A 26,617-nucleotide genomic window follows, 5' to 3' on the forward strand; every position below is an offset into this window, starting at 1 on the left:
AAAAAAGAAAATGGGTAAATGAGCTTGCCACTGTGTGGGGAAGCTAAATGCTTAAAATAAACGCAGCACAGAGGAAAGACACACATTTCCCAGCAGAGACATGCAAGTTTTTTCAGGGGTCACTAACATAATGTGAACCTCTTTTGCTTGCTTTTCTGAAGTTGTTGTTTCCCAAACGGAGATGATTAACAGGCAAATGCCTGGCATGAGCCCCCGGGGTAATTCCCCCAAGCCCCCACCCCCCAGCCCTGCTCTCCGCAGTGCTGTCCCACTCATTGTCACACTTCATCTGGCACTTTTGCCAGATTCATCAGGACGACAGGCGAGGCCAGTTTCACCAACCAGGGATGCGGCCTGAATGCAAATCAGGCCTCAGCCTGGACCCTCCAGCCAGGACCTATGGTGTTGGGCACAAGCCCAGGCCCAGCCCATTCTTTTCTTCCTAAATGCCTTTCCAAGATTTGCCATCTTCATTGCTATAGCCCCTTTCAGAAGGAAAAGCTAGACATGTTTGTGCATGATGTGAAAGATATGTCAATGAAACCCCTTTCCACATAAATAGCACATCAAAATATTACCAAATAATGCTGGTGACTTTGCCAGCAGGCAGAGGACTCCATCTGGAGATAATATCTTCCAACTGAGAGGCGTCCAAGGTGACCTTTCCCAGGCAACGGGCAAGTTGACCATTCTGGGGCTGAATCCCACCCTCTCTATACATGCAGGCTCTCAGTGATCCCCCTCCTACCCGTTGGTGCTCAGACCACCCACGTCTGCTCCCCACCAGAATGAACACCGTGATTCTCTTTCCTCAGGGATGGCAATGGCATGATCCTTTTCTGACCACACTCCAGTGATACACAGATATCCTCCACAGGCGCCCATAAGCACACTCCTGGATTCTAAGGGGGCACAAAGTGGGCTGGCTGCATCACTATTCCCCATTCATGTGCTGCTTCCAATCCAGTGACCACAGCAAAGCTCACTGTTGGTCGGCTTTCCAAAGTGTCCGAAGTAACAGCTTCTGAACAAAGTTTCCTCACTTTCTCCTGACTCATGGGTCTCTCCCTTCGGTTAATTCCTATGTAGAGTCTGAGCCACCCAGACTCTCCTTAGTCATTCAACAAATGTCTGCTGAGGATTTATCATATATGAAACCCAGCAAGGCAACAGGAGTAAGCAGAATATCAGTGGGGGGTCCCCCCTGTATATTGCCACACAAGTTTACCCTTGAACAAAGTGGACTTGAACTGCGCAGGTCTGCATGTGCAGGTCATACACATTTTTTTTTAACATTATAGTACTGCAAATGTTTTTTCTCTTATGAACATCTTAGTAACAGTTTCTTTTCTCCAGTTTACTTTATTGTAAGAATACAGTGTATAATATACATAGCACCCAAAATATGTGCTAAGTGACCATTTCTATTATTGGTGAGATTTCCAGTTCACAGTAAGCTGTGAGTACTTAAGTCTGGGGGAAGTTGAAAGTGATGTGTAGATTTCTGACCACCTGGGGCTTGACACCAAACCATCCTGTTGTTCAAGAGTCAGCCGTATCATTGTGGATCCCAGCAACTCTGTTGAAGTCCAAAGATTTCTGAGAATCCTTTGAGAGGTTTGTATTCATGGTTACCCAGGCTCCCTTTGTAAGTGTCCTCCCTACCTAGCCCCATGTCCACCAGGTCATGAAAGAAGTCATTTCTACTCATTTAAAGCCTGATGCAAAGCTTTTGTGCGTTTTGTGAGTTGGTTTTGGGGAGAAATTGCTGGGCTTGTGGAAGACCCAGGAGGGAGTGGTGCAGTGAAGCATTCAATGTAAAGGTTGGACCATCCTACCAGTCAAGGATTTCGACATTGGACTTCCCTTAGCTTTTTCATAATTCACTCATTTCCTTCCTACCAGCTCAAACTCTTCCTTCATGATTCTCTACCCCTTTGTAATTTTCCTTCTCGGGAGGAAATAATAATAGTAATAATAATTTTCTAGATACAACTGTTTGAACCGTCCCCCTTTTCTTGGGGAAGGGAGGTATTGGGCTTATGACAACACTCATACCCTTTGATCTCAAATATACTCAGTGAATCATCAAGGTTATTTTCCCAAGCAAAGAGAGTTTCCTCCCTAAGAAAAACGTTCTACCAACTGTTAAGATGATACGTATTTTTCCTTATTATACAAAGAGGTGTGACACAATTCAGTTCAGTGTCACTTGCCATTCTCAGAATACATTCACTGAATCCCTACCAGGACTTACTGTGTTGGAGAAACTGAGCAGTTTCATTGTCTGGGGCCACCCAGATCTGTGTGATGGTAAGAACTATTCTCTTAACTAATAAGTAAGTAACTCTCCTTCACACAATGTAGCAAAATTAATTATTTGCAACATTCAATGAGAAGTATAAAGATAAAAAGGCATGATCCCAGCACCAAGTGACTTACAGTTCAGTGATCCATAAGAAAGAGAAAGAGTTACAACTTGGAGACAGACAGACCTGAATGTAAATCCTTGCTATGTTGTGAATTTGTTGAATGACACCGAGCAAGTTACTCAATCTCTCCAAGCCTCTGAGCCATAGTGTCCTCAAATTAAAAAAAAAAAAAAAAAAAAAACAGATATGATAGTAGTACATATTTGCTTAGGTTGTTTTGGGGCCTCCGAGAGATAAGGCATGGGAAGTACTCAGTGTTGTGCTTGGTGCATGAGGAATCCCAAAAGAACGCTATCTTTCATTATTATACAGAACATATTTTATAGCTTGCTTTGTGGATTTAGCATTTTATAATGAGAATCTTCCTGCTGCTGAATACCCTTTGAAACATCATTTAGATGGTTACATACTGTCTTATCACATGGTACAGCATAATTCATCTCACTCTTCCCTTGCTTCATTTGTCTATTGGGGAATAATATTGTCTCTCTTCTCAATATGTTTCACGTCTTTATATATTTAGGCTGTTATGTCTCTCTTTCTGTTTGCCACAATTTTTTTCTAGACATTTGTTTGCCCTTTAATTTTGTTTAAAGTATCTTTTGACACACAGTTATTTTTTATGTAAATTTAATCTAAATTTTCCTTTCTGATTCCTTCCATTCCTTTTAAGTTTAAAAAAAAAATCCTCCCTACGCAGAGATGAGAGGGTCACTCACTGGCATTTTTTTGTAGTGTGAGGATACGTTTTTCAACGTAAAGTGATTCATAAACCCAATAGATCCTGAAATTTAATGTTGTTGTTTTCATCGACTCATGGGCAATCTCAATATCCCATGACTTGAAGGAACTTGAAACAGTGTTAATGATGATTTTTTTATAACATTGTTTGGGGAATTAAATAAAAATCAAATTTGAGGAGTGCCTGGGTGGCTCAGTTGGTAAAGCGTTTAGTTGCTGGCTTCAGCTCAGGTCATGATCTTAGTCATGAGATCAAGACCTATGTCAAGCCCCTTAGTAGGCTCCAGGCTCCAGGCTCAGGGTAGAGTCTGCTTGAGATTCTCTCTCTCCCCCTCCCTCGCCCTCTACCCCTGTTTGCAGGCATTGTGTGTGTGTGTGTGTGTGTGTGTGTGTGTGTGTGTGTGTATCTCACATAAATAAATTAATCATTTTTAAAAAGTCAGATTTGAGGGACACCTGGGTGGCTCAGTCAGTTAAGCATCTGCCTTCAGCTCAGGTCATGATCTGAGGGTCCTAGGATTGAGTCGCAAATTGGGCTCCTTGCTCGTGGGGACCCTGTTTCTCCCTCTGCCTGATGTTCCCCCTGCTTATGCGCTCTCTCTCAAATAAGTAAATAAAATCTTAATTAATTAACTAGTTAATTAAAATCAGATTTGAGTCACTCATCCTGAGTGAGTTACTCCACTACTCCCTTCTTAAGTAGAGTGATTTCTAAGATCTAAGAAGTTACACAGATCTCCAGAAATGCTTTCATGAACATTAAAGCTCTTCTTAGCATGGCCCTGGCCTTCAAAGGGCTCTGTTTTCCCTGAAATTCTGAATAATTTGGAGAAAAGACTTTGGAGTGAGGCTGACCCAGATTCAAAGTTCACCCCTCCTCTCGACACTTTGATTGTCTGAACCTGTTCTAGGTAAATCCTCTGAGCCTCTGTTTGCTCATTTACAAAACAGAAGAAAATAATAGAACTGACTTCAGAGATCTCCTGTAAACATTGAAAAAAGAAATCCATGTAAATCTCTTAGCACAACACCTGACAAATAATAAATGACCAACAAATGTCTGTTATTTTTCCATTTTCTACACCCCGGGATGCTCATTGTTGTTCTTGCAGTCTAGTTGCCCAGCACAGACCGTGGACTAAGATCCCTCAGAACTCTGTAGCAGGAGCCCTTCCACTGTGGGAGAAGTCTAGACTTACAGCAGACTGGGGTGGCAGTAAGCCAGAGATACTGGGTCTAAAGCAAAGCATTTCCTGGGATGGCCGTAACAAAGTACCACAAACTGGGTGGCTTCAAACCACAGAAATGTACTCTGTCATAGGCCAGAGGTCTAAAAATCAAGGTGTCTGAAAGTCTAGGGTCTCTGAGGGAGAAAGAGCCCTGTGCCTCTCTCCTAGCTTTTGCTGGCTGCCAGCAACCCTGATCTTCCTTGGCTGGTGGATACATCTCTCCAATCTTCCATTTTCACTTCACCTTCTCCCCAGTGTCTGTCTCCTCCTCTTCCACAGACACTTGTCATTGGCCTTCCTGGGTCAAATAATCTTGAGATTCTTAACTTCATTACAACTGCAAGGACCCTTTTCCTGAATAAGATCGCATACACGGGTTCTAAACACATATATATTTTGGAGGGGCCACCATTCAACCTGCTCTACACAGGGTCCTCCCCGTTAAGAGAAAGAGATGGGGTGCAAGGAGGTACTATTCAGCGATAGCTCAGGCTATAACCTTGAAGACCAAATGACCAGGACAGCATTTTCATCACCTCCTTTACACATCCAAATCAATGGAAAATACAGCTATTAAAATGGATTAAAACCAGAAGGGTAAAAATGGTTATTGGCTTACTAGGTCAAAAAGTATATCCTTGGAGGAATCCATGGTCACCTGCTGAAAATTGCAAACATGAGAGTCAGAAACCTCTCCCAGTTTGTTTTGAAAAGGCATTCCCAGCCTGACAAGGGTTTCTTTATTCTTTCTGCTGCTGATATTCCTATTGATTAGAAAGGAAGATCCCAGGCAAGAAACTGTCAAGGTGATCGGAACAGTGCCTTAAAAATGTCAATGCTTTGCAAGTGCTAAAGATAAAACATGACAAACAGAGAGGAACAATCCTCTCCATTACTCTCCCTGAAGGTATCTTCTGCCAAACGAAATAAATTGTTTATGTTGTGTATGCTATGTTTATGTATCTTTACTTCCTCTTTGCTGGCCAGTGTTTTGCCAATTGATTAAGGTTGTTATAACTGTGGTTCCTCAATTTCAAGCCCCATTTTCCTTTTTCCGGGTCAACTTCAAGTGAACTTTAAGAGATTCCTCCTTATTGGAAACTTGTAATGCAAATTTAGTCCCCCCCCCAAAAAATGTGATTTAAAAAGAAATGTTAGAGGAGAAATTTAATGACTTCATATCTGTGGTGTTATTGGTGAATATAAAAGGCATTCCCAAGACCAAAAAAATAACCAGATCTAGCTGTTGGTTTGTATAAATTATTCTGTCTTTCCTAAGTATGTAAAGAATGAACATTAAACATTACTTACATGTGCTTATTTAATTCTGTTTAAACAAGTCTTTGAACCCATTCATTTTCTTTTCAGCAAATTGTGCTGAGTGCCTATACTGTGTGCTATTGCCAATACTATTTAGGGGGTATAGTGGGAAAGTCAGACACATGCCTAGTGTTACCCAACCTAGGTGACCCAACTTCTTCTAGATCTCCCACAGTGATGGAATCTTCACTGTCCTTCTAGAGTAGCTCATGCCATTGTTGAACCTTCCTGGACTCCACAGGAAGTGGAAAACAGATAAAAATGCAGATTCCTGGAGCTGCCCCCAAAATTCTGACTCAGCCAGTGACCTGAAATATTACTTACTATACACCCTGGATGACTTGCGCAGGGGCTTCCCAGGTGGTCCGCAGCCTGTGTGTTGAAAACTATTTACCCAGTGAAAAGGGAATATCAGCCACGCTGCCAAATCTGAATTCTGTTTAAGGCTGGCACAGGACTGAGTTCCTCCTAGTTAGTCATAGGGATACAATGGGTCTCATATAATCTCCCTGGAATTTCTACCCATTGTCTACTTCCATCTTTTGGAGTCACACAGAAAAAAGTCTTATCTTGGTTCATTTTCTCATCAGCTGTTTACTGAATGCCAGTTATGTGCCATGTATGGTTCTGAGTGCAGAGGCTCCATCAAAGCATAAAACAGCCCAAAACCCCGCTAGGAGCTTATACTGGAGGGGGGAATGATCCTCAGTTCTCCTCCTTTCATTTTGTGCACACACATATGCATCCATTTCACAAACATGGATTGGACCAGGCAGGCGGAAGTAGACCCTAGTCCCCGACCCTTCCAAGGAGACTGTAGTCCAAAGTGAGAGACAGATAAGTTAAACGCTGTAAGGCAGTTTATTGTGCGCAGAGAGGGAAGAGTCTGAAGATGTTCTAAGAACTTAGAAAGGGGCAAGCAAGGAGAGGATCTCAGAAGAAATGACAGTAGATTGAAACCTTGAAGAACAAGGAGGAGTTCACAGCAGGCACAGGCACATCTACATGAAAGAAGACTGAAAGGAACTCAACATGACTGAAGCAATGTGGGGGGAGAGGGTGGTGTACGCAGACGGAAGGATGAAGCACAGAGAGGTAGCAGGGACACCAACAGTGAAGACTAGATTATTTTTTTTTAATATTTTATTTATTTATTTGACAGAGAGAGAGAGAGAGAGAGATCACAAGTAAGCAGAGGGGCAGGCAGAGAGAGAGGGGGAAGCAGGCTCCCTGCTGAGCTCGATCCCAGGACCCTGAGATCATGACCTGGGCCGAAGGCAGAGGCTTTAACCCACTGAGCCACCTAGGTGCCCCGTGAAGACTAGATTATTATCCTAAAGTCCATGGGGAGCCACTGAAATGTATCCCCCAAAATGGGGTAAACTACTCTGATGTATTTTAGGAAAATCCCTGTGGTTTTGGTGAAAGGAATGTAATTAGAGAAGGGAGAGCAGAATCATAAAGTGAGTTAAGAAGAATTTATCCCGACAGAACAGGCCAGAGTCCTAAGAGTCTCAAAACACAAAGGCACTATGTATGTGTTGAAAAGGGAGGCACAGAGTTGAGAGATATTTAAGAAGTGGAATCGGGAACACTTGATGACCCATTAGGTGTCAGGAGTATGGAAGAGAATGAGTCCCTAAAATAGTGGGATGGCAATTACACTCCCCAAATTTCTCTTCATTAGCCTTTCCCCAAGATTAATAACCCAGTTTTCAAGTTGCAAATCACCCCTGTTCCTCCTATCTTTATTGCTATTGACAATAAGTGAACTGAATTAATGGGAAGCTTGACCACGGTCTCTGTGGAACAACATCCTCAAGCTGAAACCACCTACTTAAATACCCCAGCCTTGTTTAAATTATCTCCAGAGGGTCAGATCAACTAATAAAAAAGGAACTTGGGGATAATCCAAGGCAGAATATCTGAAAGAAGTGGAAATTCTCCTTGCTGAGTAACTGAATCTAAAGTTCATACAAACCAAATTACACCCTATGGCCTTTAGAAAATGATGGCAGGCTGGCTGTAATCGGGAAAATCCGGAAGAGGGATTACCTGAAGGGTGGTGGAGAGAGGGGATGTGGTGAGGGCAGGAGGAATGCAGTTAAAGAAAGGGTAAGCAGAGGCCTTCTGTTATGGTTATGGTCTTTTATTCTCATGCTTATGGTGGGCACACAGGTGTTCAGTTCCCCGTTTTATACACTATTTGATGGGCCTGAAATATTTCAGACATATCTATGATCACATTCAGGGTCTGTTCAGGACCGCTGTGATCTGGGCCAAAGGTTTCAGAAGACCCTGCTTGCAAGTTTAGAGACTTTAACCTGTGCTAACTCTCTTCACTTGGGTACTGGTAGATTTTTGTGTATCTGAGGGGATCCTATGCATAGAAAGCAATGCCACAGCTAGTTTGTATGTTGATTGCTTCTTGGTATATTAATCACATGGATCTAGTAAATAAAACTTTGAAAATTAAAAGAAAAGATAATAGAGATCATGATTGGATCACGTGGATCCCATGGATCTAGTAAATAAAACTTTGAAAATTAAATGAAAAAGAAAAGAGATAATAGAGATCATGACTGCAGTCAGTGGGTTTTACTCAAAGCCCTAGACACTCTTTGGGGAGTAGAGAAGGTTGAGTGACCCAGGCTAGGAAATTTCTCCTTCACAACCAGATTTTAGGCCTGCCTAGTTCACCATATACATATACACATACATATACAGAAATGTACACATACTCATGTACATGGCTTATACACATACGTAAACACACAATAGGGTTAATGACCAAGTGGGCCCAACAAAGAGGGGCAACACAAAATTACTGAATGAAAATCCCATTTCCTTGTTATTCATCAAAGGGAAAAATCATGTTTTTCATATGTGCTTCTCCATGAAGCCTTTTGTGATCCCTGTAGGGACACTAAGCTCTAACCAAGGACTGGTATCTGTAGGTGTTGTCTTTTTCCTTACAGTCCTCACTCTACTAAGCCCATAATTATGGCTCAGATACTCGTCAAGTGAACAAACAAATGAGTGAATGAGAAATTAAAGAACAAAATAGAAAACAAATAGGTGAATGGTTGGACAATTTGCCTAATCAATTAACTCACAAATAAATTATGCCCTGTGCTCATTAAAGCTATAGGTCATCCACAATTTGAACACATATATTAATTTCTGCACATGTTCATTTCACAGCCAGAATCCATGCCTAACGACATTGTCATGTGTGAACTCTTAGAATCAAGGCAAAAGGTCTCCTTTAAACCAATATGATTATCCTTGACAGTAGCAGTATAAACAGACTCATGTCAGAAATTTGTTAATTATCTTTCTGCTGCTCACATCCACTTGGTTGATCTGCTTTACCATGAGAAGGCTTTTTTATAGGGCAGCATATTAGGGGCCTCCTATGTGGAAATCTGCTAGAATGTAAGCAAAGACTATCTAATTGCATACTTTTCCTTCACTTTTCTTTCACGGGCAAATCCAAAGGCCAACAAGTCAGCCACCGTAGTTTCTTCAATCAACAGAAAGAAATGAAGACCTAAAATTAAAATCCAATTTGGTTATTGTTGGACACTTCCCAGCAAGACTGTGATAGATGGAATGGTGAAATGCAAAGATATCATCAAGAGGTTGAGCATCTAGGCAGGGTTGCAGACATTTCATTCATTTGTCTCCTCGCTTAACTATTGTTTATTTAACATGTGCTATGAGCGGGGCACGTTGGGTAAACCCTGCTGATAGACATAGCAAAGTGCCATGATCCCCACCCAGAAGGGGTTTGCAGTGCAATAGGCAAGGCAAATATGAAGCAATGAGCTTATATGAAATGTAATGTTATACAAAATGACACAAAATGAAATGTTATACAGGAAAAGGAGATTCTCTGAAAGAGTGTAGTAGGTTCCACAGAAGCTAAAAATAGAGCTATACTATAACCCAGTAATAGCACTGCTGGTATTTACCCCAAAGATACAGACATAGTGAAAAGAAGGGGCACATGCACCCCAGTGTTCATAGCAGCAATGTCCACAACAGCCAAACTGTGGAAGGAGCCAAGATGTCCTTCAACAGATGAATGGATAAAGAAGATGTGGTTTGTATGTGCAATGGAATATTACTCAGCCATCAGAAAGGATGAAGCCTACCATTTACATTGACAAGGATGGAATTAGAGGGTATTATGCTAAGTGAAATAAGTCAATCAAAGAAACACAATTATCATACGGTTTCACTCACATGAGGAACATGAGGAATAGAGCAGAAGACTATAGGGGAAGGGAGGGAAAACTGAATGGGAAGAAATCAGAGAGGGAGACAAACCATGAAAGACTCTTGACTCTGGGAAACAAACTGACGATTATGGAAAGGGATTGGATAAATTTGGATAATATACTTTAAAGGGAGAGTTCAGAGGTGACCTCTCTGACAAAGTATCACTTGTGCTGTCCCCTATCTGTGACCCTTGTATTCCATGGTAGAGCAGATGTAGTAAGAGCGGACACAAGATGCGCCAAGCTCTGTAGACATACAGGTTAAAAAGGCATTTACCTCCAATGAGGGGATGACCCCTGGAAGAGGTGCCCCTTTTAGATCTCCTGGGAGGATGGGCAAAGATCGGACATGTGGAGAAAACTGCATGAACAAAGAAACAGAAGAAAGAAAGCAAAGTGTGCCTTTGAAACAGCAAGTAGTTGAGCATAGCTGAGGAACAGCGTTCAGGGAATGATCAAGAAAGACCAGACAGTGGAGGGCCTGGAATGCCAGGCCAAGGAATTTGAACAGGATTCTATAGGCAGTAGGGAGCCATAGAAAGCTTACGAGACGGGTAGTGGGATGTTCAGACCTGTGTTTTCAGAAGATCAGAATGGCAGATGAGTGGAGAGTGGATCATAGGGAAGGACACAGCAATGGTGGACAGAACAACCAGATCCAGATGGGCTTAGTAAAGACAAGCAAGTCTTCCATGGACCGCCTGAGAATAGGGACCTAAAATGGGACAGTGAGTGCCATAATGGAGAAGGCATGACAAATGCCAAAGTCAGCAAGGTGATGTGCCTGGCTGGCCATGGTCCAGTCCTGATTGGCCTTGGACAGTGAGAGGGTAGCATCAGCTGAGATGCGAGTGTCTTGAATCTCTGGGACCAGGGAGAGGGTGGTGTCACTAAGCAGACAGGTAATCAACCAGGAGGAGCAGTTCTGAGGAAGAGATACTTCGTTTGGTTTGGGATATGCTATGTTTTGGGACTTGCAAGGCCTTCTGACCAGCAGGCTCTATACATTCGTATCTGTTGCACCCAAGCTGAGAAGCCCAAGCCAGAGGCTAGTGGGTAGACTCAGTGTGGCAGCCAGAGTCGGGGCCTGGAGCCCCAGGGCTCTGCATCTGTTCTGTTTAGCTGGTGAGTTATCGTGAAGTATTTACTGTACTCGAGCCTCCCTGAGCACAGGGACCACAGCACCTAACCTAATATTCTCTGGGATTATTATTGCTAATAACTCTTTATTGGGGAAATCAAATAGCTGTAACTTTTCACTGTTGTTGGAAAAGCTTGAGGGGTGAGTCATGTATTACCCACAGAACCCTGCCCACACTAGCCACATAGTAAAATTAAGTTCAAATAAAATGGTTTGGTAGAGTGTTTCATTTCAGAAAGGCTTACATTCTTCCTCTTACTGGAAATGAGTGTTACAGGGCATTAAAAAGCTCTATGCCCTCTGTGGTGTTTAATATAAGGGCTCCATTTTTTTCCTTCAATCTACATGAGATCAATACTAAAATGCATAAGCAGTAAAAGCAGTTACAATAGGCCTTTACACTGATAGCACAGTACCCTTTATGAAACACTTGCCAATGTTACATTTCAGACCCTCAAAACAACCCAATCGAGTTACTATTGCTGCCCCCACTTTCCTTCCAGAGAAGCTGAGGCTCAGAGAGGTCATATGAGGTGCCCAAGGTCACTGAGACAAGAAGCATTAGAGCCAAGATGGACTCTAGAGTTCTGTCCTGTTTGTATCATACTGTATATTTGTACAGCATTTCATGGTGTACAACACACCATCGTGAGAGCTTAGTAGATCTTCTGAGGCCCTGTAGTTGACCATTATTGAATTCCCTCTAGGGCAGAGGGACCTGAGAGGCAGAAAGACTGCATGGCGCCAGGAGTCCTGGCTTGGGCTCTCTCTGTCCTCTCTCCACCCTGTGCAGAACTCCTTTTCAAGACACCCAGAGAATAGAGTCCATTGATTATTGTTACTGTCAGACAACTGGGACTTCCTTCTGTCACATACTATAGGACTAAAAGAGCCCCCTGAATTCTTCCTTCTTGATAGTCGCCAACCCTACATGTACTACGAGAAAGACACTTTAACTATGCTGCCCTTTTCTTGAAATGCTTCCAAGGCTTCAGATCTAAGAGCCCCTGATCAAACTCTACCCATCCATACCATCACCAATTTCATCCCCCTGAAAGCCACTCAGTCTGGTATGTCAGGTGATGTCCACTCCCGTCGGCCTGCTCCGTTCATCACATGGGCCCATACGCAGAGAATACAGAGTAACCCTGCCAGGTACAGAGCCTGGAATGTAATTTGAATGTAACAGAGCTACTTTGAGCCACTTATCTTGGAGCCTCTTATCAATGTGTATCACAAACCATACTCCAAAAATATAGGTTTTTACCAAAGGCTTCCTGTTGGAGATGGAGTGGGAGGTTTACGTTTCATATCACAGAGCAGAAACCTCCTCTAATTCATCCTTGGAAATCTCCCTGTTCCCAGAAGTGCCTTTCCCTGTAGTTGTGGCTACCCCTCCCCCTTCTCCCCGCACCTTCTCTAGACTCTTCCCTTCCCATGGCTACTCCCGCCACACCCTATATCTCTTCTCTTTGTAGAGCAATTGGCATCTCCATCCAGCAGCCCCATTCAGGAAACCTGGGAACATTCCTTGGGATCCACTCTCTTTAAAAATTTGGGAACTTTTGAGCAGGAAAGAGACAGAGCTGGAGAAAAATTCTAAAAAACTATTGATTTAATTATTGCTCCTCCCTCCAAAGAAACACACAATATCCAACAATTTCAGTCTCAGAGTCTTTGCATACGTCCCCCCCAAGTCTCAGAACAGCCCTGTAAGGCAGGTATCAATCCCCATTTTACAGATGAGTATATTGAGGCTTAGGGAAATTACGCCACTTGTCAGCTGCAGCTGCTGAAGTACAGACCCAGGTCTATCTGATTCCAAAAACTATGCACCCCCTGCGTATTAGAAAAAAAAAAAAAAAAGAAATAGCGGGCTGCTTTCCTTTGGCAACCACCAGCCCTCTCCTTCCCAGCTGCCCAGCTCAGGCCAGCAGCAGCCCTCCCCTCCAATCCCGTGTTTCCTCTGGCCAGAGGCAAAAGGAAGCTTATTACCTTTTCAGCTGATAGACCCTCCTCCTGAGCCAGCCTTGGGTGCTAATGCACACATGGCCCAGCCCCCTCCTGCCCGGAGACCTGCTCACCAGCCTCTAGTCACATCTGGAACATATTTAAAGTCAGCCCTAACCACAATGGCAAAAACAAGGATTTTTGAGTCAGATAGCAAGAGATGAACCAAGTGGCTTAGGCTTACTCGCTCAAGTTCAGCATAGATCTGCATCCCCACTCGTTCGACTTTCACGGGCTCTGCCAGACAACTTCGCGTGGGGAGTTGGATCCAGTTGGTACAGGTGATCATAGACACGCCAGGTCTCCTCTGAGCTCAGGGACTCCCTTTACAGGGGCGGGAGCAGTGGGAAGTGGTCTAAAATGTCAAGGCATCAGCTTTGGAACCACACTGACCCAACTGCGAGTCCCCAGTCTGCCACTCACCGTCCATGTGACTTAGGGTGAACTCCCTAAGCGTCCCAAGCCCTTGCTTCCTCAGCAGAGTAAGAGAGGGCTGTTGGGGATTAATGAGACCGTGCCTGCACCTAAAACAAAGTCCTCAGTAAGCGTAATATATCCTTAGTGTTAGTTCCAAGGGCTGCTTCAGTTCTCCTGCAACTTCCCAGACACTGGGGCAGTCGTTAACCTGGGCTCCCGGTTTCCTCACCTGCACTGGCAGGTTGGGCTCAATCACCTCTCAGTCCCGTCCTGCATTGATTATCTATGAAGCAACCTCCCTTTTGCATTTTCCCCCTGATTCATTGGATGAAAATAAAATCACTCACTCCCAAAACCTCTTGGAAAAAGAGGGACTCACTTGGCATGGGCTTTCGCTGGAAACAGCTCGCCTTTTCCAGAATTAGAATGAAAAGCATGTGTTGTTTACTGTTTGTTCAGGTTCAGAGGGAAAGAGAAATGGTAGAGTAGCTTCATGTGACAAGGAGATCTGGCCCAGGAGGGCAGGAAGCGTTCACAAGCCAAATCCACAGTCCAGGGCCCCAGACAGTCTCCTACTCATCACATGTTTGCCCGGAGAGCACACCTGTTATATGATAAGAACAAACGGAATTCTCAGAGATCTCTCTCGTCGAGTGGACCTCTTCGATCAGAACGCAGGGAGTGATGGTCAATGTTGAGGGGTGCCACGTAGGGGAGACAGGGAACTGATGAGATGGCAGATTAGCCCATGATAGGTGAGGGAAAAGCAAGAGAAAGAGAAATGGTACGATGGTCTGGTCTCAGGGCAGCCAACCACCTGCTGTTGGCCAGGTAAGCAGCCTTTGCCAGCAGCTTCCTAAACTCATGTACCAACCCCAACCAAACTCCCATCAGGAGGCATCATCACAGACAAATAAATGACTGTCTTAACTGTACTGAGAACACATGAAAGGAAAAGGCTTCCTCCTCTCTCTTCTGCAAGAGTTTTGCCATCCGGACAGATTTGCAAGGTTACTTTCTAACCGGTCTCTGGAAAAACGATGACTATCGGATCCCCTCCCAATTTCTTTGCTAATGGAAACAAACACTACATATCTTTATTCAAAATACAGACTGATGCCCAGTCCTAGACCTCAGGTAGCCCTGCTACCTTGTCTTTTGTGTGTTCCCCCTGCCCTTTGGCCACTCTTGAAAAAGAAAGGTCCCTCTGGTTTAGGCATGCTTGGACTAATTAATTTATTCCATCTGTTCTTTCTCTGGAACTTGGACTATGACACCAAAGGTTCCAGGACAGATCTGGTTCCTGTGTTGAGGACCAGGTCACTGACAATTGCTGGAGAGGAGAGTGTGGTGGGCTGAAGGAGAGGAGCCGTGGCTTCCCCACCCCCTCCGTATGCTATGCAATGTGCCGATCAATACAGTATGTTAAAGGCACAGAGACATCTAAAAGTGTCTAAGAAAGAAGCTAGCCTCTGCTTTGCCAGGGGATTTCCTAACCCTAACCCTTTTCAAGTCACCTGTAGAAGGGATGGGGAGGAAGGTATGCAAACCAACTCACAAGGGCTTATGGAATGAAAGAATAAACAATACTAATTGAGCAACTAAAACCAACCAGTATCTTTACCAGGTTACGTGCTCTTAATACTCAGATACGCTCGACAAGAGCTAGAGTGACGCCCGTGTCAGAGATGGGGCATCTGTGTGTCAGAGAAGTGAGCTAACCTGCCTAGGTCAGCCAGGCTCTGACCCTAGCTCAGATCTGCTCCTACCAAGTCACACTGGGAAATATACTTTTTTTTTTTTTTTTTTGCAGTGCATTTTCCAAAATTTCTCATGATTCAGAGTTTCCAGCAGGACCCCATCAGGTCTCCAGAGGTGGGGAAAATAAGTGAACAGGACCCGTGTGTTACGAGCTCTCCCTGACAGTTTCGGAGAAACAAATGTGGCCTTCCACGCACGGGCTTCCTTCATTAAGTTAGTCGCCTTTATTTGAAGTCGAATGCCCTTGATCTGAATTGACAGCAGGTTTCTGATCAAATATTACTGAGTCTGCCTCTAGGTGCGAACCTGAGTGGGTTCTTCTGTTTCCCCTTGGCTAATGCCTTGTGACTCGGGGTGCCAGAACAGAGCAGTTTGCGTCCATCTAACGCAATGTGACAGCTAACATCCAAAGGAGAAAACAGCTTCTCTCAGCTCTCTCCCACGGTCCCCATGTTTACGGCGTGTGCATTTCAAACCCAGGCGGCAGTGAACTTTTTAACACACCAGGTGTTGCCACTTGGAAAGGTCACTTTTACATTTGCAATCTTTGCATCGCGTTCCCGCTAGGATTTGTAGAGCAGAGGGGGAAAGAGCCTCATGGTAATGTATATTCAGTCCTTCCAATACCAGGAAGAGAGGGGCACCCGGGCCACAGGGACTGGGTCGGGGGATACTGCCGGCAGCCAGGCTCAGTGCCGCAGGGCTTCCTGGTGCCTCTCTGCCAATGTCCAGGCAGCCGGCCGGAGTCAGGACAGATTTTCTCCAGGCCAAGGGCAGCACCATTCCAGCCAGATTGAGATAACCTTGACAGTACGAACAATGAACCGCACATCGTTTTCCCAAGGATGCGCTGGTACACGGAGAGATCTCTGCCAAATCTCGTCCCCCTGCCAAGGCTTCCAGGTGTTTCTTTGTGTTCGCGCAGAGAACTAACATCATTTTTTCCTTCAGTTCAGAAGAGGTGGTCCAAACTGTTTAAGCGACAGTAGTTGCAACATGTCAGACTGGGAATTTATTATCTCAGCCCCAATAGGTCTTAATAAGCCTTACACAACTGTTTAGGCATTTATTCTATTAACGGCTGTTCATTCTGGTGGCTTCACCTGAATATTCATGATCTTCCTATCCCCAGAGCTTCGGCATAGCAGCTGTTTGAAACCCGCAGCAAATGTTCAAGAGAGCTCCACAAATATAAACACCCTCACAGCTGAACGTTCCAGCCCCGGCCTCACAGAGGCTAGCCATGAAACATTTATGTCGAGTGGTTTTTGGAGGGCAGCGTTTACAAAACTTAAATAATCCTTACCGCTTTGGGGAGCCCTCCATTCTAATTGGGACATGGCCACACGGACAAAGAATCGAGGAGAGCCCACGTCCACAAAGATGACTGCCTCCCACCTGGCTCCCTCCTCTAGGGGGAGGTTCTGAATAAATCCAACTAGAAGGGAAGCTAGGGCAACCTGGGGACTGGGGCACGGGTGGGACGTGTGCGATATACTTCTGGGGAGAGTGCTGACTTGCTTGTTTGTGAGTGAGGTGGCTGTGAGGGGAATATTTTTAGCATGAAAATATCAAAAGAGAAAGGATTGGTGGTGGTTTTCCAAAGGGATGTAACTAGGAATGACAGGATTAAATTAGCAAGAGGACGATCTGACATGAAAGTTAGTGAGATCTCCCCCTTGAGCATATGTTCTCTGCCTTTCAAGTCAGAATGCAAAGCAGAAAAAAGTTCAGGCCCATCTTTATGATTGAACAAATCTCCCCCTTGGGCAAGTCACTTAACCACTTTGTGCCTAAATTTGTTGCTTATAAACTGGGGTCTGGGAAGGGGAGCTATGGTGTCCAAGCAGATGATTACATGACTACATTTTATAAACCAGTATTTTACAAAGATATTAATGTACTACAAATATATCCTATTGTTTTTAATTTACCCAAAACATAAAGCTAAAGATGAACAAACATCCTTTTTTAGCCTTGTGGGAAATCAGGGTCACTGGGACCAGCAAGGTCGGGAGGGCAAACAAGGATGGGAAGTTATAACACAGTTCGCTGGAGAAGACCAAATGTGGTTGTGGAGTCATAGTAACCCATATTATGGATTCAAACCCCAGCACTACCACTGAAATTTGAGCAAATCATGTAATTTTTTTGAGCCTCGGTTCCTCCGATTATAAAATGTAAAGAATATCTAACGTACACTTTCGTCACTATGTTCCAGAAGGTATGCATAGCTGCTCACCAGATGTGGGTCACTTCTCCCACCTTCTGCCCCTGGAACACAGCTTGCTTGCACCCCAGCACCACCTACCCCCAACCATGGGCCCTCTGCCCTGAGCTGTGGGGATTTCAGAACCCGCAGCTGAGCAGATGGACAGAGCAGCCCTCCAGTCACTGACCTCTCCAGCCAGAATACCACTTCTGCAAGCCAAGAACCTGAAACCAAGAGCAGGGCCGGAGAGAAGATTCTCTGCTACCTTGTTTTTAAGCCTGGCAGGTTCATTCTTCCCTTGGAAATTGTGGAGTTGAAAGGGAAGTAGGGAGGTAAAGGTTTTATTGCAAGTTTCTTTCGAGAGGTGAAAGTAAACTGGAACTTCTCAAGGAAGTGGTTTCATCCCTGGCTAAGTTCCCTCCTCTGTGCCTCCCCAGAACTCTCACCACACATATTGTCATTCTTTGTCTACTGATGGAAATGGAGTTAAAAAAAAAAAAATACTCTACACTTTTTGTAAATGCCACCTTTGTATTCACGTGAAACTCTCAAGTCCTCTCTGGTAGGAATTTCAAAGTACAAGAATTCTCATGGTTAAAATCAAATCAATGCAATTATAATAACATGTTTTTTTCAAGGTACACGGGCTTCCTCCCTAACACAATCCCCTATCCCAAGTTTGGAAAAAGTCATAATATAATGGAGAATGACAGAACCCAACATGGAACAAATGAATTAATATAACACGTGTGAATGTTTTCACAGAGGAATAGAGCAAGTCCTTGGGAGCACAGGGGCGTCTGCCTTGAGAAGCGGGGAAGGCTGTGGAGAAGCATCAAGACTTGAGTAGGGGGTTTCTAGATGGACAAGATGGAACAGGCATTACAGGCACAAGCAACACATGGGCAAAGGTCTAAAGGAAGCAAATGCAGGATAAGGCAAAGAAGTGGCAAAAAGTTCTTTGTGGCCAATGCGGTCTAGTAGGGAGCAGAGGCCAAGTGGGTTAGGGCCCCTTACGAGGTGCTGGCCGAAATCCTATAGGCTGGGGTGGGGTAGCAGCATCAGAATTTTATTGTAGAAGGAAAATGCATGCATGTTTGTGATAAAAGAAATGAGTTGGGGAGCCCATAGATTGGGGGACCCTATGCCATTTACTTAACCCTCCCGATAACCACAAAGGGGAGCTACTATTTTTCTACAAAGACAAGGAGCTCACACCTTGCTTTTTTCCTGACAAGTGTCAGAGCTGGGACTCAAACCTGGGCCCTGTGATTCCAAGTCTAGGATGCTTTTCACTACTTACTATAACACATTAGCTACTACAAACACAGAATGCAGACCCTGACTTGCTTTCAGGGGTTCTTAACCTTTTTTGTACTGTGGACCCAATAAAACAATATGGTGAAGCTTATGAAATTTTTTCAGAATAAATTTTTTGAATGCATAAAAGAAAACCACGGAACTACCAAAGACACTAATAATACTGACACCTAATTAGCAGGATATTTAAAACCCGGTGCTCTGGTAATGCAAGTGCTTCTTTATTAATGCATCAAGAAGGAACTTCCAGGGGCACCTGGGGTAGCTCAGTTGGTTAAGCATCTGACTTCAGCTCAGATCATAATTGCTAGGTCCTGGGGATTAAGCCCGGCAATGGGGTCCCCATTCATGAGGGAGTCTGCTTTTTTCTCTCCTTCTGCCCCTTCCCACCACTCATGTTCACGCGTTTTCTCTCTCTCAAATAAATAAGTTAAATCTTTAAAAAAAAAAAAAAAAGAAGAGGAAGTTCTATCAGAGAAACTAATGACTACCAGAATTTAAAAATAATAGTATATGTGAATAATGTTTTGAGATACATTTAGCAACTGCAATGCCATATGAAAATCGCTGTGATTTCTATTAGGGACATAATCATCGGTCTTGCTAATATGACTATGATTTGCCTATAATCATAATTACTAAAAATAACAAATTTCAGTTATAGATTAGTGAACATAAACATGTAATTTTTCCCACTCAGATTCACAAATCCCTGAGTAATACACACAGACCCTGGCTAAACACCCCGGGAAATGTTTCAAATTTGAGATAATCTGTAAAAGTGACTTCCAAAATATTGAGAAATGGGGTCCATTTCTTCAAATGAACTAAGAAACAATTTCCTTGGTGAAAGAACTCAACATAGAAGCACTCTGATGAAGCGGAGAATCAAGAACTTAGAGACCCACCCCCTGGGGTTCCTCAAAATATCCCAGGGACCCAAGCATCCCCAGGGGGGCAGGCGCCTGGGGGATGTCTGCAGAATCCCAGGGCTCCCCAGAAAATACTTTGCCGATGTTTCCCAACACGTGTCGGCAGGACTCAGCTTTCTCAAGACAGAGGTCTGGAGTGTTCCCTCATGATAACCCTTTCCAGAATCCACACTGCCAACTCACTCTCAGGAAACCCTGCTTTTTAAAGGAAAGTTTCTGAGCAACTGTGGATCCCCCGCAATTGTCCAGACTTAGCATTGTTCTACAAGGCCGCTCCCAGTGAACAGTAACGGTTTCAGGCTAATAAGGAAATAATCCATTTTCAGCAGATGAAAGAAGGGGGATCAGAAAGGTAACTTGAGCCCAGGGTAATAGCAGTGCCAAAAACTTATAATGGAAACTATCTAAAGAATCCAAGACCCTTTGTTAGATATGAATGATTTCTTTTTTCTGGTGAAAAGTGTATGAAGAACTTGAGAAGAAAGGCCTGAGTGGGTTTTATGAAACAACCTCTGTCTGGGGAAGAAGGGCTCAAGGTTCGGTTGCAGCCCCCACTGTATCCCTAGGTTATGTAACAGGGAGGGAGTTGAAAGATGCCCAGACCAGCACAATGTGATGTGCTCTGTCTTTGAACTCTTTCCTCCGGGTTTTAGCTGTAAGTCCATACCTGATTCCTTGCAATACCTCCCCGACGAGGTGTGTAAAATACAGCAGAGACAGAAACAAACTTAATTAAGGAAGGATTCTGTGAGGGACGCTACACGCACCTGGCACTCTCCACTCTGAGTGCCAGCATCTTCACTGCAATAATCAGGAAGAATTTGCCTACCCGAGATACCCATGAGCGACAATGCTTCAAGGTTTTTCAAAGCAAGATTTAAGTGTGTGTGTGTGTGTGTGTGTGTGTGTATAATATTATATATATGTGTGTGTGTATATATGTATATATATAAAACATTATATATATTCTGTTATATATATGTACATGTGCATGCATATATATATATATATATACATGTATATGTGTGTACACACACACACACACAGTCTTCTGAAATAAGAACTGGAATCTGTTGGCTCTACCACCAAAGTGAAAAAGGTCTATAAACAATATATTGCGGGTTGTGGCATCAGTTTGTTTTTTCATTCATTCATTCATTCATTCATGGTTGATGGACTAAACTAGGTGCCCAGACAAGACATGGGCCTGCATCCCCACAGGACACGTATTCTAGAGAGGAGACAGATAGTAAACCAGTACTTACTCAGTTCCTCCCAGAAGACCTGATTCTCCATCTTCGGTGTGACTGAGAATCACTGAGGAATCGGGTTAGAAATACATATTCCTGATTCAGCAAACCTGAAGCCGGGCTGAGGAATTAGCATTTTTAACCAGCGCGAGCTCTGCAGCAAGCCCAGGGCAGGTGGTTGGCAGGCTTTGAAAAGCTAGTGCAGCTAAGGAGGCTCCAGAACAGCCCCACACCCTGGATCCCCATGCCCTAGTCCCATGCTCTGCATGCAGGAATGCCCATTTCTTGCTTCAGACCCGTTATGGATAAACCTTAGTCTTGGCCACACACTTCCTTCCAGCCTAGCCTTTGAATACTAGGTCCTAAGGGCTAAATAATTCCTTGCTAAAGAAAACTCTGAGTCCCTCCAACACACTCTGAAAATACCTACAGTGTTTTGCTGCAGCTCCCTGTCTCTCTAACCTGAGTCAGTTGCCTGCTCCCCCCCACCCCGCCATTTCTACACAGCTGCATCGCTTCTACATTCTGTGAGCTTCCGCAGCAGGGGGCAAACCGCAAAGTGCTCCAGTGTTTCCAATGCCGTGTAATACCCCAGCCCGCCTGGGATTATCCAAGAGCATGACTATTTTTGACCTCCTTATGCCTCATATCACCCATACACACACACACACACACACACACACACACACACACACACCTGTGCAAATAAATAGGTTTGCATATAAAATCTGTCTAAATAAGGACACCTGGGGGCCTCAGTCTGTTAAACGTCTGCCTTCAGCTCAGGTCATGATCCTGGGGTGCTGGGATGGAGGCTTGTATTGGGCTCTTTGCACAGCAGGGAGTCTGCCTCTCCCTCTCTCTCTGCTGCTCTCTCTCTGCGTCAAATAAAGTCTTTAAAAAAAAAAAGTAAGAAGGAAATCTATCTAAATAAAAGCTGCCATTTCCTTAATGTCATCAAGAAGTCTTAATTTCCAAACTCTCAATTATAAACTATATTCAGCTAATCACCCACACAAGAATTCGGCTCGGTCAATCCTATTTCTATAAAGGCACCTCAAATCGACGAACTCCATCACCAAATGCAATGGCCTGTTCTCTTCCCGTAAGTGACAGTGTGAGGATCACCCTGGACACGACACCTTGCCTGGCCCATGCTGTGACTCAGCCCAGAACTCCCACATATTAGAGCAAGACCAGCTTTCATCATTCTCTGAAGCACAAATTGTCACTGCAGAATCATCTCTGAACCAATTAACTGTATCCCCATGGATTGTAAGCATAACACTTTTTAAAGTTAGTCCTTATATTTTTTATTTCTTCTTAATACAGTAATACCTTACTAATAAAAAATTAATTGCTTAGGGTTGAGCTAAATGAATGAAAAGTATGGATTATAAATTATGTCTTCCCTCAGCAGTTTTGTTACCATAAAATACAACTAGATTAAATAAGTGTTGCCAAGTAGAAGGCATGTTGCCCTGCCCTATTTTAATGAGTAGATGAGACTAATTTGTAATTAGCATGTGAAGCTTGGTAAATTGCTTTTTAAAATGTTCTTAGCATAGGAAGCACATGCTTCCAGAGCGCACGTCACAGGCGTTATCCAAAGCTGGCTCTCTGAATAATCAGTCAGGGTGTTATAGCAGATTGAAGCCCTGGATAATTTTTTGAGGTCCATTTCAGCCTAAAACACCCACAATCCTCTGACTAACTGAATTTAAAGCATTTTTTTGTGTGTGTGAAATTCTTTTTGTTTTTAAGGTTTTTTTATTTATTCATTTGAGAGAGACAGGGAAACGGAGCCAGAGCATGAGCAGGGGAGGGATAGGGGGAGAGGAAGAAGCAGGCTCCCTGCTGAGCAGAGAGCCTGATGCGGGGGCCCAATGCCAGGACCCCGGGATCAAGACCTGGGCCGAAGGCAGACACTTAACCGACTGAGCCACCTAGCTGTCCCTTTTTTTGTGAAATTCTTTTAAAAATTATCATAAATTCCAATTTAGTGAAGCTCAAATTGATAGATTTTGCTGAATCCAATTATTCTATCATTTCCTGATTTTCATAGGAAAGTTAATATTTGGTGCCCCATCAAGAGATGTCATGTTACATGACATCTCACTGGAAAAAAAGGAGGAAATTTCACTCCAGAGATGGAGAGTGGTACAAGAACAAAATTACCAGTTATTGACGTTTGTATCATAGTAACTATTTACCTTTACACTTATTCTGTGTAGTAACAATAGTTGTTATTAACAATACTGGGTTAAAGAAAGAGAGCTCAAGGGTCTGTGAGGTCTTTCGGGAATAGAATTCAGGTCTTCCAACTCCAGAGTCTACGTGGAATGTCATAGAAGTTCAATATGTATTGGTTTAATGAATGAGAAAATTGATCATCAGTCAATAAATAAAATTAGAGATAACCTATCTAATTAAAAGAAAGCCCTTGAAGGCCAAACAAGATAATCATTCAAGCACCAAACATCTTTCTGATACTGAGGAACGCAAGAATCCTATCAGGATACGTAGCCAGGGCTGGCTTTCCGATTTGAGGGGCCTGGTGCAGAATGAAAATGCAGGATCCCTTGCTCACAACTCATTAGAGATTTTAAGGCAGTGACAGCAGGATCTTAAACCAAGCACAGAGCCCTTCTAAGAACCAGGGGTCCTGTGTAAACACACAGACCCCATGCCTGACAAGCCAACTTTCACATCATGTTTCAAAGCTTAGGATACTGGTTCTCGGTGGGAATGGTACCATCCTCTAGACGGCATTCTGGACACTGCTGGGTGTGGAGGTTCTTGGTTGGCACAAGTGGAGGCCCTGCTGGTACGTAGCAGGCATGTGTCCAGGACTCCCAAGATGCTCAGGGGCAAGCCTGCACTACAAAGAATTTTCCTGCTTTCCAGAGAACTTCTGAATATCCCACCTGATAGTCACATGGTGAAAATCCTGTTTACAATTATCTGAGCTTATTATTTCTTTTACACATCCTGGATTCTCTTGTACATAACTACTCTGTCGGTTCCGGAAACACTGCACACTGCTTGTTTGAAACTTTTATCATTAAAAACAGTTTCATCAACAATGGCAACACATCATTCAGGGAGTCTCATGGATGTGTGTACAGGCATCGGACCCCTCAATTTTGTCTTCTAGTGGGGTCCTAGGCATGCTGTTACCTAAAGGAACACATATGATGTTATTATAAATTAATTTCCTTGTGTATTACAGTCAAAGCATTAGTTTTTCTCTAACTGTTTGGGGGTGGGTCGTATTAGGGGAGCATTGCATGTCATGTTGGCAAAAAGGGGATTTCAAACTACTTGTTACACAAAGTAGCTTTGGGTATGAAAGAGTTGAGAACCTAGGCTTAGAGGCATAAGATTACCAAATGTTTCAGCTGGAAGGAATTTGAGGGATTATCTACTTCATTGACAGATAAGGAAATTGAGGCTGAAATTGATTATAGATGTTGCCTAAGGTCACCCTGCAAATATTGGTCATGCCAGGACACGACCCTGTGCTTATTTCTAGGACTATATAATTAATTCCTTCCTTCCCTTCCTTCCTTCCAACAAACACAGCTGTGCTCCTACAGCCAGGCATTTTGGTGGGTCCCGACACAGAGGTGTCTAAGTCACAGGTTCTGCCCTAAAGAAGACCACAGACTGGCTGGAATGAACAGAGCAGCAACCAGATATGGAGCAACATGGCTTGGAGCAGACCTGTGTTCAACATATGGCAGGGGGTAACTGACTGAGTTTATACAGGGGATGGAAGGCTTCCCAGCAAAGGTGGAATTTGAATCTTGAGATGGGAGAAAGGCATTACTCTGTAGGGACAGGGTAACCCTCATTCTAAGTGGTTGCACAGAGCGGACAGAGACATGGTGGCGAAGCAGGGCCATCTGTAATCAGATACTGACTGTCCACAGCCCTTAATGTCAAGGAGTATTTTCCAGAAGCTTAGAGCCGGTCATTATCCTGCCAAATACAGCCAAGCAGAGAGCAGAGCTGGCGCACAGGCCTGGGGACTCCCTGAAGTCATCGGGGAGAGAGGAAATGGAGGGGGAGGCCTCCACGTTGCTCCGTGGGCGGTGAGGGCTCTGTGGGCACCGGCCAGAGTGCAAGCTAAGAAAATGGGTCGTTGATTGCTGAGGTGATTAAGTGGATCACCTTATTGATTCTCACCTAGCTCCGAACAGACCTCAATAACCAACATCAAGTGCTTTAATAAGAGCAAAGGAAAGATTTACTGGATGCGAGTGCTTTTCATTAGAGAGGACCAAGGGGAAATAAAACCCACTGACCTACCCGTGAGGGGCCTCAGCACGGCTTCCAGCCTGGTGACTGCCAGCCAGACAGGAAAGTGAGTAAGAGGAAGTCAAATGAGACAGCCTCTAGGCTCGTGCTTATCAGAAGTGCTAGAAAAGACTCTCCACAGATTGCCAGATTGTCTGCCTCACTTCTCTTCCTCTCCACACTGCAAACCCGGTCACCAGGGAAGCCGGGAGACAGGAAAAGTGTCTGCCGCTTCGAAAGCCCCAAACCAGCCACCAGCTTGGCACTGTCTGCCATCATCAACCCTACAAGAGATAAATTATTTTCTCCACATTACAGTGGAGGACACTAAATCCCCCATGAAGGGACTCAGAAGGGCCGGGGCTAGGATTAGAACCCAGGTCTCTCTGGAAGCAAGGCCTCTGTGCTTGAGATTTTTCTCTTGGAAACATGACATGGTGGGCATCTATTTTTCCTTTCCAGGTTTTGAGTAGAATCTGCTCTACCCTGCATAAATTGACCAAATTTAAATTTCAACGGAGCAATTACTCTATGTCAGATACCAATAAAATACCCTGCCATTTGGTCTTCGTAACCAGCTAAGGAGGTTGCTGGACTATTATCATCCCCATTTTAGAAATGAGTTAACTGAGGCTTGGAGAGAGTTACTCAGGTAGCATGTGGCAAAGTGGGACCTTGAACACAGTATTATCAGATTCCAGATCCCAGACTCTAATCAACTACAACCTAGATGCTTCTGCAAGAAAAGGATAAATGAAAAGTATAGCAGGGCAATCTAAGTAGACCTAGAAAGGACTTCCATTCCTTCGAATATTCGATCAATACTTGTTGAGCTCCTACTTCATCTCAAAGGATATGGTGATGATCATATGAATAACATTCTTTTGGGGGCAGCTTATTATAAATGAGGGACAAACAAGAAAAACCAGAAAAGTCCTGAGAGGCATGCGTACGATCAAGAAAATAAAACAGGGCATGCTGGGTGGATTGACTTTCCAGTGGGGGTCAGGGCGATGTCACCTGAGAAACTTGCTTGTAAGCTGAGTCTTCGAGGACAGGAATGTTGTAACCATGCCAGAGTCTAGCCAAAAAGATTCTAGGTGGGCAAAATGGTGAGTGCAGAGACATAAGGCAGGAAGGACCCTGGTGCACCCACAGAAGAGGAGTCCACGTTGATCAGAATATACTGAGGGAGGGAGAACTAGCTCAAGACAAGGTGTGAAAGGAGGGGTACCAGGTCTCCTGGGCCTGGCAGGCCACTGTG

Source organism: Lontra canadensis, unplaced genomic scaffold, assembly GCF_010015895.1.
Source record: "Lontra canadensis isolate GAN:19392208 unplaced genomic scaffold, GSC_riverotter_1.0 scaffold109, whole genome shotgun sequence".
NCBI lineage: Eukaryota > Metazoa > Chordata > Mammalia > Carnivora > Mustelidae > Lontra > Lontra canadensis.